The 10416-nt window shown below is 46.7% G+C and overlaps 1 protein-coding gene across 2 annotated transcripts in view; it reads right to left on the reverse strand.

The window, feature by feature from the left end:
* LOC130306835 (prostaglandin reductase 1-like) overlaps positions 1-9902 on the reverse strand; it is a 39375-nt gene extending 29473 nt beyond the window's left edge. For both annotated transcript variants that reach the window (XM_056552134.1, XM_056552133.1), the window contains exon 1: positions 9708-9902. The gene's annotated coding sequence lies outside the window, so the exon portion shown is untranslated. The remainder of the gene's footprint in view (positions 1-9707) is intronic.
* Positions 9903-10416: the final 514 nt, after the last annotated feature.

Here is a 10416-nt window from a genome sequence, read left to right on the forward strand (position 1 = left end):
CGGCGGCCATCTTGCCTCTCTTCATTTCATCTATGTACACAGATGGAGAGGACGGGACTGCGTGTGTGTGAATAGCTCATACCACAGCGTTACACTGCAACTGCTAGTCACATCAGCATTAGGGAAAGGCAGGAGTGCAGAGTGCTGTGCTGTTACTCTGAGAAGGATCATTGATTGCTAAACCTCCTATTCACGTTATTGAGCATTGCAGCAGAGAGGGGCAGATAGCTTTCAGCTGCCTCATACAGATCTCCAAGCTGCCTGAACTTTCTGAAGCATCTCATCTCCTCATTTTTCAGCTCTATTGAGTTTTTTTTTTCTCCACAAATTTTCTGCTGCACAGAATTGTGTGACAGAGTGCAATTTAGGGTTTAATCCCTGGATTTTTTTTGGGTGGTGCTGCACTGTTGGGTCCTGCTGCTGTTCAGAAATAAGTCATATTAGTTTGGACTTTAGTGCCTTTTTACCATTTTTCACCTGTTACTCTGTCTCTGTGCTAAATTCAGTGTTATACCACACGTTATACATCTGCCGGTGTATTAAAGAATTTTTTTTTTCCTGAGTACAAATACGCTTTTTCAGTGGCCTTATCATTGCAAAGGGCCTAAATACAAGCAAATAGCGTACCATATACCACCTTTTTTTCTGTCTCTGTGCTAAATTAAGTGTTATACCACACGTTATACACCTGCCGGTGTATTAAAGAAAAAAAAGGTTTTCCTTTGTAAAAATACGCTTAGCCGTGGCCTTATCATTGCAAAGGGCCTAAATACAAGCAAATAGCGTACCATATACCACCTTTTTTTCTGTCTCTGTGCTAAATTAAGTGTTATACCACACGTTATACACCTGCTGGTGTATCAAAGAAAAAAAAGATTTTCCTGCGTAAAAATACGCTTAACAGTGGCCTTATTATTGCAAAGGGCCTACATACAAGCTAATAGCGTACTATTTAGTACCTGCATTTCAGTTTTATACCACACCTTATACACCTGCCGGTGTATTAAAGAAAAAAAAGGTTTTCCTGCGTAAAATTACTCTTTTTCAGTGGCCTTATCATTCCAAAGGGCCTAAATACAAGCAAATAGCGTACCATATACAACTTTTTTTTCTACCTCTGTGCTAAATTAAGTGTTATACCACACGTTATACACCTGCCGGTGTATTAAAGAGAAAAAAAAGTTTTTCCTGCGTACAAATGCGCTTAACAGTGCGCTCATCATTGTAAAGGGCATACATACAACCAAGTAGTGTACTATTTAGTACCTGTATTTCTTTCTCGGTGCTAAATTCAGTGCTATTCCACACATTAGTATACACTGGCTGGTGTATACAACAAAAAAAGAGTTTTTTCTGCGTATAAATACGCTTAACAGTGCGCTCATCAGTGCAAAGGGCATACATACAATAAAGGAGTTTACTATTTAGTAACTGTTATTCTGTCTAGGGCCTATATACTTTGAAAGGACAGTCGTAAGTAATCGCCTGCTGCTGTTCTATACCCTCATAAACGCACTAAGTATGTCAGGCAGGGAAGTGCCAGGACATGCACAGAGAAGGGGCAGAGGCCTACATACGTCAGGCAGAGTTGGCAGCAGACTTGGGGCGAGTGGCAGCAGAAGTCGCAGCAATAGGCCTGAGCTCCCGTTAACACCCAGCAGTCGTGTCGTCGACCCATCTCTCCTCGTCAATTGGTTTGCACACTCATCCATTAATCACAAGCGACATCTGACAACCCCAGTCAAGAGTCGGTGGGTTCCTCAGACACAACCCTCAGTTGGCATGGCCCGGGAGCAGTCCCTGTAATCCCATTGCCTTTGTCCAATGCTGTTCCCCCTCCCAAAGAAGTATCTCATGCTTTGGGTTCAGCTCCACTATTTAGCAAGGATGTTGTAATAGAAGACAGTCAGCATCTAATGGGAAGCCAAGAATGTGAGGAGACATGCGTCCCTTGCTCCACAAGGCGGCCAAGTAGTGACGCGGAGAGTGACGTGGGAGGCGGTGTTTCAATTGCTCAGGGTCCTGAGGCAGACACTGTTGTGGAACACGAGGAGGACATCAGTGACGTGCACACATCTTTTGATGATGATGAGGCCGATCGCAATTGGGAGCCGGGTGCAGAAGCCGGGGCTTCATCATCATCAGGAGAAGAGATTTGCTCTTTGTCTATGAGGCAGCAAGGTGGTAGCACGGTTGGCAATCAGCGTGGTGGTGGCAGTAGTGGAAATTCAGGAGCCAAACATGCCAGGGGGAGACCACCTGCTTCGCGGAAAGCTACCATTCAGGGAGGTAGTGGAACAGGGGTTCCTGGAGACGGCACCAATAGCAGTGAAATAGTGTGAACTACGGGTGGGAAAATCAGCTACTCTGCGACGTGGTTGTTCTTCATAAAGAATCCGGAGGACCTTAGCGTAGTCACATGCAAAATCTGTGGGCAGAAAGTGAAGCGTGGCCAGGCTCCCAATCTCGACACCACGGCCCTGCGTCAACACATGATTCGCCACCATAAAGCGGCCTGGGATAACCGTGGCTCCGAGGTAGTAGTCCAGCTTGCCGAATCACCCAGTGGCCATCCGCTCCCTCCGTCATCTAGCCAAGGCTCCACCACCTCAGCCGAAGGGAGCATTGTGTCAAACCATCCTTCTTGCGCTCCTGCTTCCTCCGCTCGTAGTCAGCCATTATGCCAACAATCGATCGGCGAAGCCATGTCCAAGAGACAACAGTATGCGCCCACTCATCCAACGGCGCAGAAGTTGAATGTGCTCCTGTCCAAGTTGCTGGTGTTGCAGTCCCTCCCTTTCCAACTGGTGGACTCTGCAGCTTTCAGGGAATTGATGGCTTGTGCCGAGCCGAGGTGGAGAGTCCCAAGCCGCCATTTCTTTGCAAAGAAGGCAGTACCAGCCCTGCATAAGTTTGTACAAGAGAAGGTGAGCCAGTCCTTGAGCCTGTCGGTGTGTTCAAAAGTGCACGGCAGCGCCGACGTGTGGAGCTGTAACTACGGGCAGGAACAATACATGTCTTTTACGGCCCACTGGGTAAATGTTATTCCTGCACAGCCACAGCAGCAACTTGGACAGGTCACACCGCTTCCTCCTCCACGCTCTCGCTCCCAGGCAGTTGGTCCTTTTACAGTGTGCACCTCCCCCTCCTCCTCCCCCGTGTCCTCGGCCTCCACTGCACATCTAAATCTCGGTGGCCCTTCATCGTACCACGTGTGTAGGGCACAGCCGTGTCAAGCCGTCCTTCACATGGTTTGCCTTGGCGAACAGAGTCACACAGGGGAGGAACTGCTGAAGTTCATTAGGGAAGAAATCCGAGTATGGCTTACTCCACGAAATCTGGAAATGGGAACCATGGGGACCGACAATAGGAAGAACATTGTGGCCGCGCTGCGACAAGGAAGTGTGAACCATTCGCCCTGCATGGCACACGTGTTGAATCTGGTTGTCAAGAAGTTCATCAAGTCTTCACCCCATTTGCAAGACGTCCTGACAATGGCAAGGAAACTGTGCATGCACTTCAGCCACTCGTACACCGCCAAGCACACTTTGCTTGAGCTGCAGCGTCAGAACGGTATCCCACAACATAGTCTCATTTGTGACGTTGCCACAGGTTGGAATTCCACCCTCCATATGTTGGACAGACTATACGAACAAATAAAAGCCATCACAGATTTTTTGATGATTCAAGCAGATAGGAGTACTCCCCTGTGTAACTTCAATGTGAACGAGTGGCAGCTCATACGTGACACCTGCCGTTTGCTGATGCCCTTTGAGGAAGCCCCATTTTTTGTTAGTCGCTCGAATTACGCCATGAACGACGTAATTCCACTCCTACATTTACTCCAAAAAATGATTGAAAACATGGCTGGTCACGGCAATGGAGATGTTGCGCCTACATCAGAAGGCTACATGAGTCCTGCGGGGGATAAACTGGAGAATTATGATGAGGGGCAGAGTTTACGGTGGATGAGATGGCCGGTGTTTCTGGTCATTGGACAGGAGCAGGAGCAGCCAGAGGAGCTGGAGGGTTATTATGAGAGAGGCGAGACAGAGGACCCAGACACACCGTGGCAGTATGCAGTGGAGATGGAGGCAGGTAGTCCCAGTGAGTCACTGTCACAAATGGCATGATGCATGCTGAGTTGCTTGCGTAGTGATCCCCGAATTGTCAAAATTTGTCAGTGTGATGACTTCTGGATCTCCACCTTATTAGACCCTCGCTACCGGCCTAGAATGGGGGCCTTTTTTACACCCACTGAGAGGGAGGACAAACTGATCTACTTCAGGGAGCTTCTACGTAGTCAGTTGGCCGATGCCTATCGGCCACATGGTCCATACACTCGCAGGTCTGACTCGGGGGGCCCTCTGCGCTCACCTTCCACTGCCATGGCTGCTGGGGAGGGGAGGGGTGGCAGGAGCAGTACCAGCTCAATCAGCAGCAGCCTGAGTCTACAGTCGCTGATGAGTAGCTTCCTTCAGCCGCATAGTGAAGCTACTCCTCAGCAGCAGGTGGACATGGAGCAGGACCTGAACCAGCAGGTGATGGCTTACCTCGACATGACTCTGCCAACAACCGTTGAAGATCCGCTGGACTTCTTGGCAGCCAAACTCGATTTATGGCCGCAACTAGCAGAGTTTGCCCTGGAAAAGCTGTCCTGCCCAGCCAGTAGTGTGCCATCAGAGCGGGTGTTTAGTGCGGCCGGGGCCATAGTCACCCCAAGGCGAACTCGTCTGTTCACTAAAAATGTGAAGAGACTGACGTTTGTCAAGATGAATCAGGGATGGATCAGCCAGGATTTCCAGCCACCAATGACAGATGGGTCTGAGTAGATTGACCATGCTCCTACAACAAAATTTTCTCTATTGTGGTTGGTTATGAATCCCTCTGGGGCAGACCTGGGGATTGTACGGCCCGCTTGACACATACGGCCCTTTAATTGGCTCTGACCGGCCAGCGCTGATTGGGGGACAACTATGCTGCCTAATATGGGGGACTTCTATGCTGCCTAATCTGGGGAACAAGTATGCTCCTAATCTGGGGGACATCTATGCTGCCTAATCTGGGTGACATCTATGCTGCCTACTCTGGGGGAAAACTATGCTCCTAATCTGGGTGACATCTATGCTGCCTAATCAGGGGGACAAGTATGCTCCTAATCTGGAGGACATCTATGCTGCCTACTCTGGGGGACATCTATGCTGCCTAATATGGGTGACATCTATGCTGCCTAACCTGGGGGACAACTATGGTCCTAATCTGGGGGACATCTATGCTGCCTAATCTGGGGGACAACTATGCTCCTAATATGGGGAAAACTGAAGCTTCTGGCCTTGGGCCTATCATTTTTTGAAGTTTAGCAGTAGCTAAATACATGCTTAATGCAAATGTCAACATTGATCTTTAAATGTAAGGGGTTATGAAACCTTCTTGGGTACTGCGAATGACTGCTCCAGACTCATTCTGTGTCTTTCACAAACTACTTGCCTCCCTGGTGCCTCAGGCCTTGGGCCTATAATTTTTTGAAGTTTACCAGTAGTGTGCCATCAGAGTGGGTGTTTAGTGAGGCCGGGGCCATAGTCACCCCAAGGCGAACTCGTCTGTCCACTAAAAATGTGGAGAGACTGATGTTTGTCAAGATGAATCAGGGATGGATCAGCCAGGATTTCCAGCCACCAATGACAGATGGGTCTGAGTAGTTTGACCATGCTCCTACAACAAAATTTTCTCTATTGTGGTTGGTTATGAAACCCTCTGGGGAAGACCTGGGCATTGTACGGCCCGCTTGCCACATACGGCCCTTTGATTGGCTCTGACCGGCCCGCTCTGATTGGGGGACATGTGTGTAAGCGCATCTGTCTCCAAAAAATCAGGTCACAAAAGATTTCTTTTGTTGGAGGGGAGGGTGAACAAGACATATGTCTTCTTAAAGCTGGTATCTCGATCTTTTATATAACAAAAGATAAAAAGATAACAGAAACACCCCTACACCCTGCGCATATTCAAGAGAACACATAGGGAGTCATATTCAAAACTCTTTACATCAATAATTTTCCGTTTTGGCGTGAAAAAGTTCACATCAGATATTCAGATATAAGTTTTTTTTTACATGAGAATTATCCAAGGTTTACACTAGTCATGCCAGTTCTGCAAAAGTGGGCGTGGCTATATGCATTTCATGTGTTACATAATATTTTCAAAGGGGTGAGACTCCATTTTAAATGTTTTATTTATACAGTTATCGCTTGTCTGGACACTAGTGATTTTACATGATATTACATGAGAAACTTCTGCCAGAATTTCCCGGGATGTAAAATTTGGCGCCAAAATTGCTGATTTTGGTGCCAAACTCGGCAATTTTTGGCGCAAAAAAAAACAAACAAAAGTGGCATGAAAATGAACTCTCACATATTTTAATAGCAGCACAAGAAGCATGTGAAGAGAAAAAAAAAAGGATAATTAATATCACTCTAACAGAAATTACAGTAGTTTTTTAACCCCTTCAGGACGGAGCCCATTTTGGCCTTAAGGACCGGAGCGTTTTTTGCACATCTGACCACTGTCACTTTAAACATTAATAACTCTGGGATGCTTTTAGTTATCATTCTGATTCCAAGATTGTTTTTTCGTGACATATTCTACTTTAACATAGTGGTAAATTTTTGTCGATACTTGCATCCTTTCTTGGTGAAAAATTCATAAATTTGATGAAAAATTTGAAAATTTTGCATTTTTCTAACTTTGAAGCTCTCTGCTTGTAAGGAAAATGGATATTACTAATACATTTTTTTTTGTTCACATATACAATATGTCTACTTTATGTTTGCATCATAAAATTGATGAGTTTTTACTTTTGGAAGACACCAGAAGGCTTCAACGGTCAGCAGCAATTTTCCGATTTTTCACAAAATTTTCGAACTCAGTATTTTTCAGGGACCAGTTCAGGTTTGAAGTGGATTTGAAGGGTCTTCATATTAGAAATACCCCATAAATGACCCCATTATAAAAACGACACCCCCCAAAGTATTCAAAATGACATTCAGTAAGTGTTTTAACCCTTTAGGTGTTTCACACGAATAGCAGCAAAGTGAAGGAGAAAATTCACAATCTTCATTTTTTACACTTACATGTTCTTGTAGACCCAATTTTTGAATTTTTACAAGGGGTAAAAGGACAAAATTTTTACTTGTTTTTGTAGCCCAATTTTTCTCGAGTAAGCACATACCTCATATGTCTATGTAAAGTGTTCGGCGGGCGCAGTAGAGGGCTCAGAAGGGAAGGAGCGACAAGGGGATTTTGGAGAGTACGTTTTTCTGAAATGGTTTTTGGGGGGCATGTTACCTTTAGGAAGCCCTTATGGTGCCAGAACAGCAAAAAAAACACATGGCATACCATTTTGGAAACTAGACCCCTCGGGGAATGTAACATGGGATAAAGTGAACCTTAATACCCCACAGGTGTTTCACGACTTTTGCAAATGTAAAAAAAATAAAATAATTTTTTACCTAAAATGCTTGTTTTCCCAAAATTTTTTAATTTTTAAAAAGGGTAATAGCAGAAAATACCCCTAAAAATTTGAAGCCCAATCTCTCCCGATTCAGAAAACACCCCATATGGGGGTGAAAAGTGCTCTGCTGGCGCACTACAGGTCTCGGAAGAGAAGGAGTCACATTTGGCATTTTGAAAGCAAATTTTGCTCTGGGGGCATGCCGCATTTAGGAAGCCCCTATGGCGCCAGGACAGCAATAAAAAACCCACATGGCATATCATTTTGGAAACTAGACTCCTCGGGGAACGTAACAAGGGGTTAAGTGAACCTTTATACCCCACAGGTGTTTCACGACTTTTGCATATGTAAAAAAAATAATTTTTTTTTTACCTAAAATGCTTGTTTTCCCAAAAATTTTACATTTTTAAAAAGGGTAAAAGCAGAAAATACCCCCCAAAATTTGTAACACAATTTCTCCCGAGTACGGCGATACCCCATATGTGGCCCTAAACTGTTGCCTTGAAATACGACAGGGCTCCAAAGTGAGAGCGCCATGCGCATTTGAGGCCTAAATTAGGGACTTGCATAGGGGTGGACATAGGGGAATTCTACGCCAGTGATTCCCAAACAGGGTGCCTCTAGCTGTTGCAAAACTCCCAGCATGCCTGGACAGTAAACGGCTGTCCGACAATACTGGGAGTTGTTTTGCAACAGCGGGAGGCTCCGTTCTGGAAACAGTGGCGTACTAGACGTTTTTCATTTTTATTGGTGAGGGGAGGGGGGTTGTATAGGGGTATGTGTATATGTAATGTTTTTTACTTTTTATTTTATTTTGTGTTAGTGTAGTGTAGTGTTTTTAGGGTACAGTCGCCTGGGCGGGGGTTCACAGTAGTTTCTCGCTGGCAGTTTGAGCTGCAGCAGAAAGTTTGCGGCAGCTCAAACTTGCAGCCAGATACTTACTGTAATCCTCCGCCCATGTGAGTGTACCCTGTATGTTCACATTGGGGGGGGGAAGAACATCCAGCTGTTGCATAACTACAACTCCCAGCATGCCTGTTGCCTGTCGGTGACTGCTGAGAGTTGTAGTTTTGCAACAACTGTAGGCACACTGGTTATGTATCACTGAGTTTGTGACCTAACTCAGTGTTTCACAACCAGTGTGCCTCCAGCTGTTGCAAAACTACAACTCCCAGCATGTACGGTGCATGGTGTACGGTGACTGCTGAGAGTTGTAGTTTGCAACAGCTGGAGGCACACCGGTCGTGAAACACTGAGTTAGGTAAAAAAAAAACTCTGAGTTTCACAACCAGTGTGCCTTCAGCTGTTGCAAAACTACTCTCAGCAGTCACCGACAGCCAACGGGCATGCTGGGAGTTGTAGTTATGCAACCAGTAGATGCACCACTACAACTCCCAGCATGCACTTTAGCTGTTTGTGCAAGCTGGGAGTTGTAGTTATACAACAGCTGAAGGTACACTTTTCCATAGAAAAAATGTGCCTCCAGCTGTTGCAAAACCATAGGTCCCAGCATGCCCATAAGGGAATGCTGGGAGTTGTGGTGGTCTGCCTCCTGCTGTTGCATAGCTACAGCTCCCAGCATGCCCTTTTTGCATGCTGGGAGCTGTTGCTAAGCAACAGCAGGAGGCTGTCACTCACCTCCAACGATCCACGCCGGAGAGGGGTGGAGCGGGTGCGGGAGTGACACCCGCAGCAGGCGCCCTGATTGGTCGGCCGGTAATCCGGCCGACGAATCAGGGCGATCGTGAGGTGGCACCAGTGCCACCTCACCCCTGCAGGCTCTGGCTGTTCGGGGCCGTCAGAGACGGCCCCGAACAGCCAGTAATTCCGGGTCACCGTGTCACTGGAGACCCGATTGACCCGGAATCGCCGCAGATCGCTGGACTGAATTGCCTGCTGAACGATTTCAGGAGGCATCTGGCTCCGGTCCCCAACCGGCTAGCGGTGGGGGCCGGAATTCCCACGGGCGTATGGATACGCCCTCGGTAGTTAAGGACTCGGGATGCAGGGCGTATCCATACGCCCTATGTCCTGAAGAGGTTAATATCTCCCCCATAGTGGCTGCAGGTTGCAGCATCCCTATTATATGTGAGTACAGTATATAGGTCACTACTCATAGAGCTGGGTGTAGAATGTGCAAATCTTTGGCATTGTAGGACCCACAAGTATGCTTAATGCTTTCTAATAATCTGAGATTTACCTGCTTAAAGCCAAGCCCAGGTGTTGTTTGGATCTTGTACGAAAAACGTGCTGCTGAACAAGTCTCGTCTAGACCATAGGTTGCTCAGCACAGGAACAGAAGTCCTTACACAACTTCCCCCTGTGTTGGTGTCCGGCCACTCCTCCAGTATCTAACCAGTGCTGCTGCAGCCTTTCATAAGCTAATGCTGAGCTCCAAGACCTCCCTTTCTACCCCCTCTCTAGAGAGAATGCAGCTGGCTGCAGACCAGAATACTGAGTAAAGTTCACGCCAGAGAAGGAACACTCCTTGTGTTTCATGAAGAAATACATAAAGTCAACACTGTAATTACCAACTTTTATTTGAAGGTTATATAACATTTTGGGCAGAGGCCTTTTGCAATGAATCAGATACAATTGTAAGGTATCTCCAACGATCCACGCCGATGGCTGCCCGGGCTTGCTGGGAGTTGTAGTTTTGAAACATCTGGGGGTCCGTAGGTCGAAGACCACTGTATCAGACATTGACAAGCGGTGATGATGAAGGTGGGGACATGTGGTGATGATGACAAGGGGATGATGAAGGGGGGGTATGGGATGATGACAAGGGGAAGATGAAGGGGGGGTGTGAGATGATGACAAGGGGATGATGAAGGGGGGTGGGGATGATGACAAGGGGATGATGAAGGGGGTGTGTGGGATGATGACAAGGGGATGATGAAGGGGGGTGT

The sequence above is a fragment of the Hyla sarda genome, chromosome 1 (assembly GCF_029499605.1).
Source record: "Hyla sarda isolate aHylSar1 chromosome 1, aHylSar1.hap1, whole genome shotgun sequence".
NCBI lineage: Eukaryota > Metazoa > Chordata > Amphibia > Anura > Hylidae > Hyla > Hyla sarda.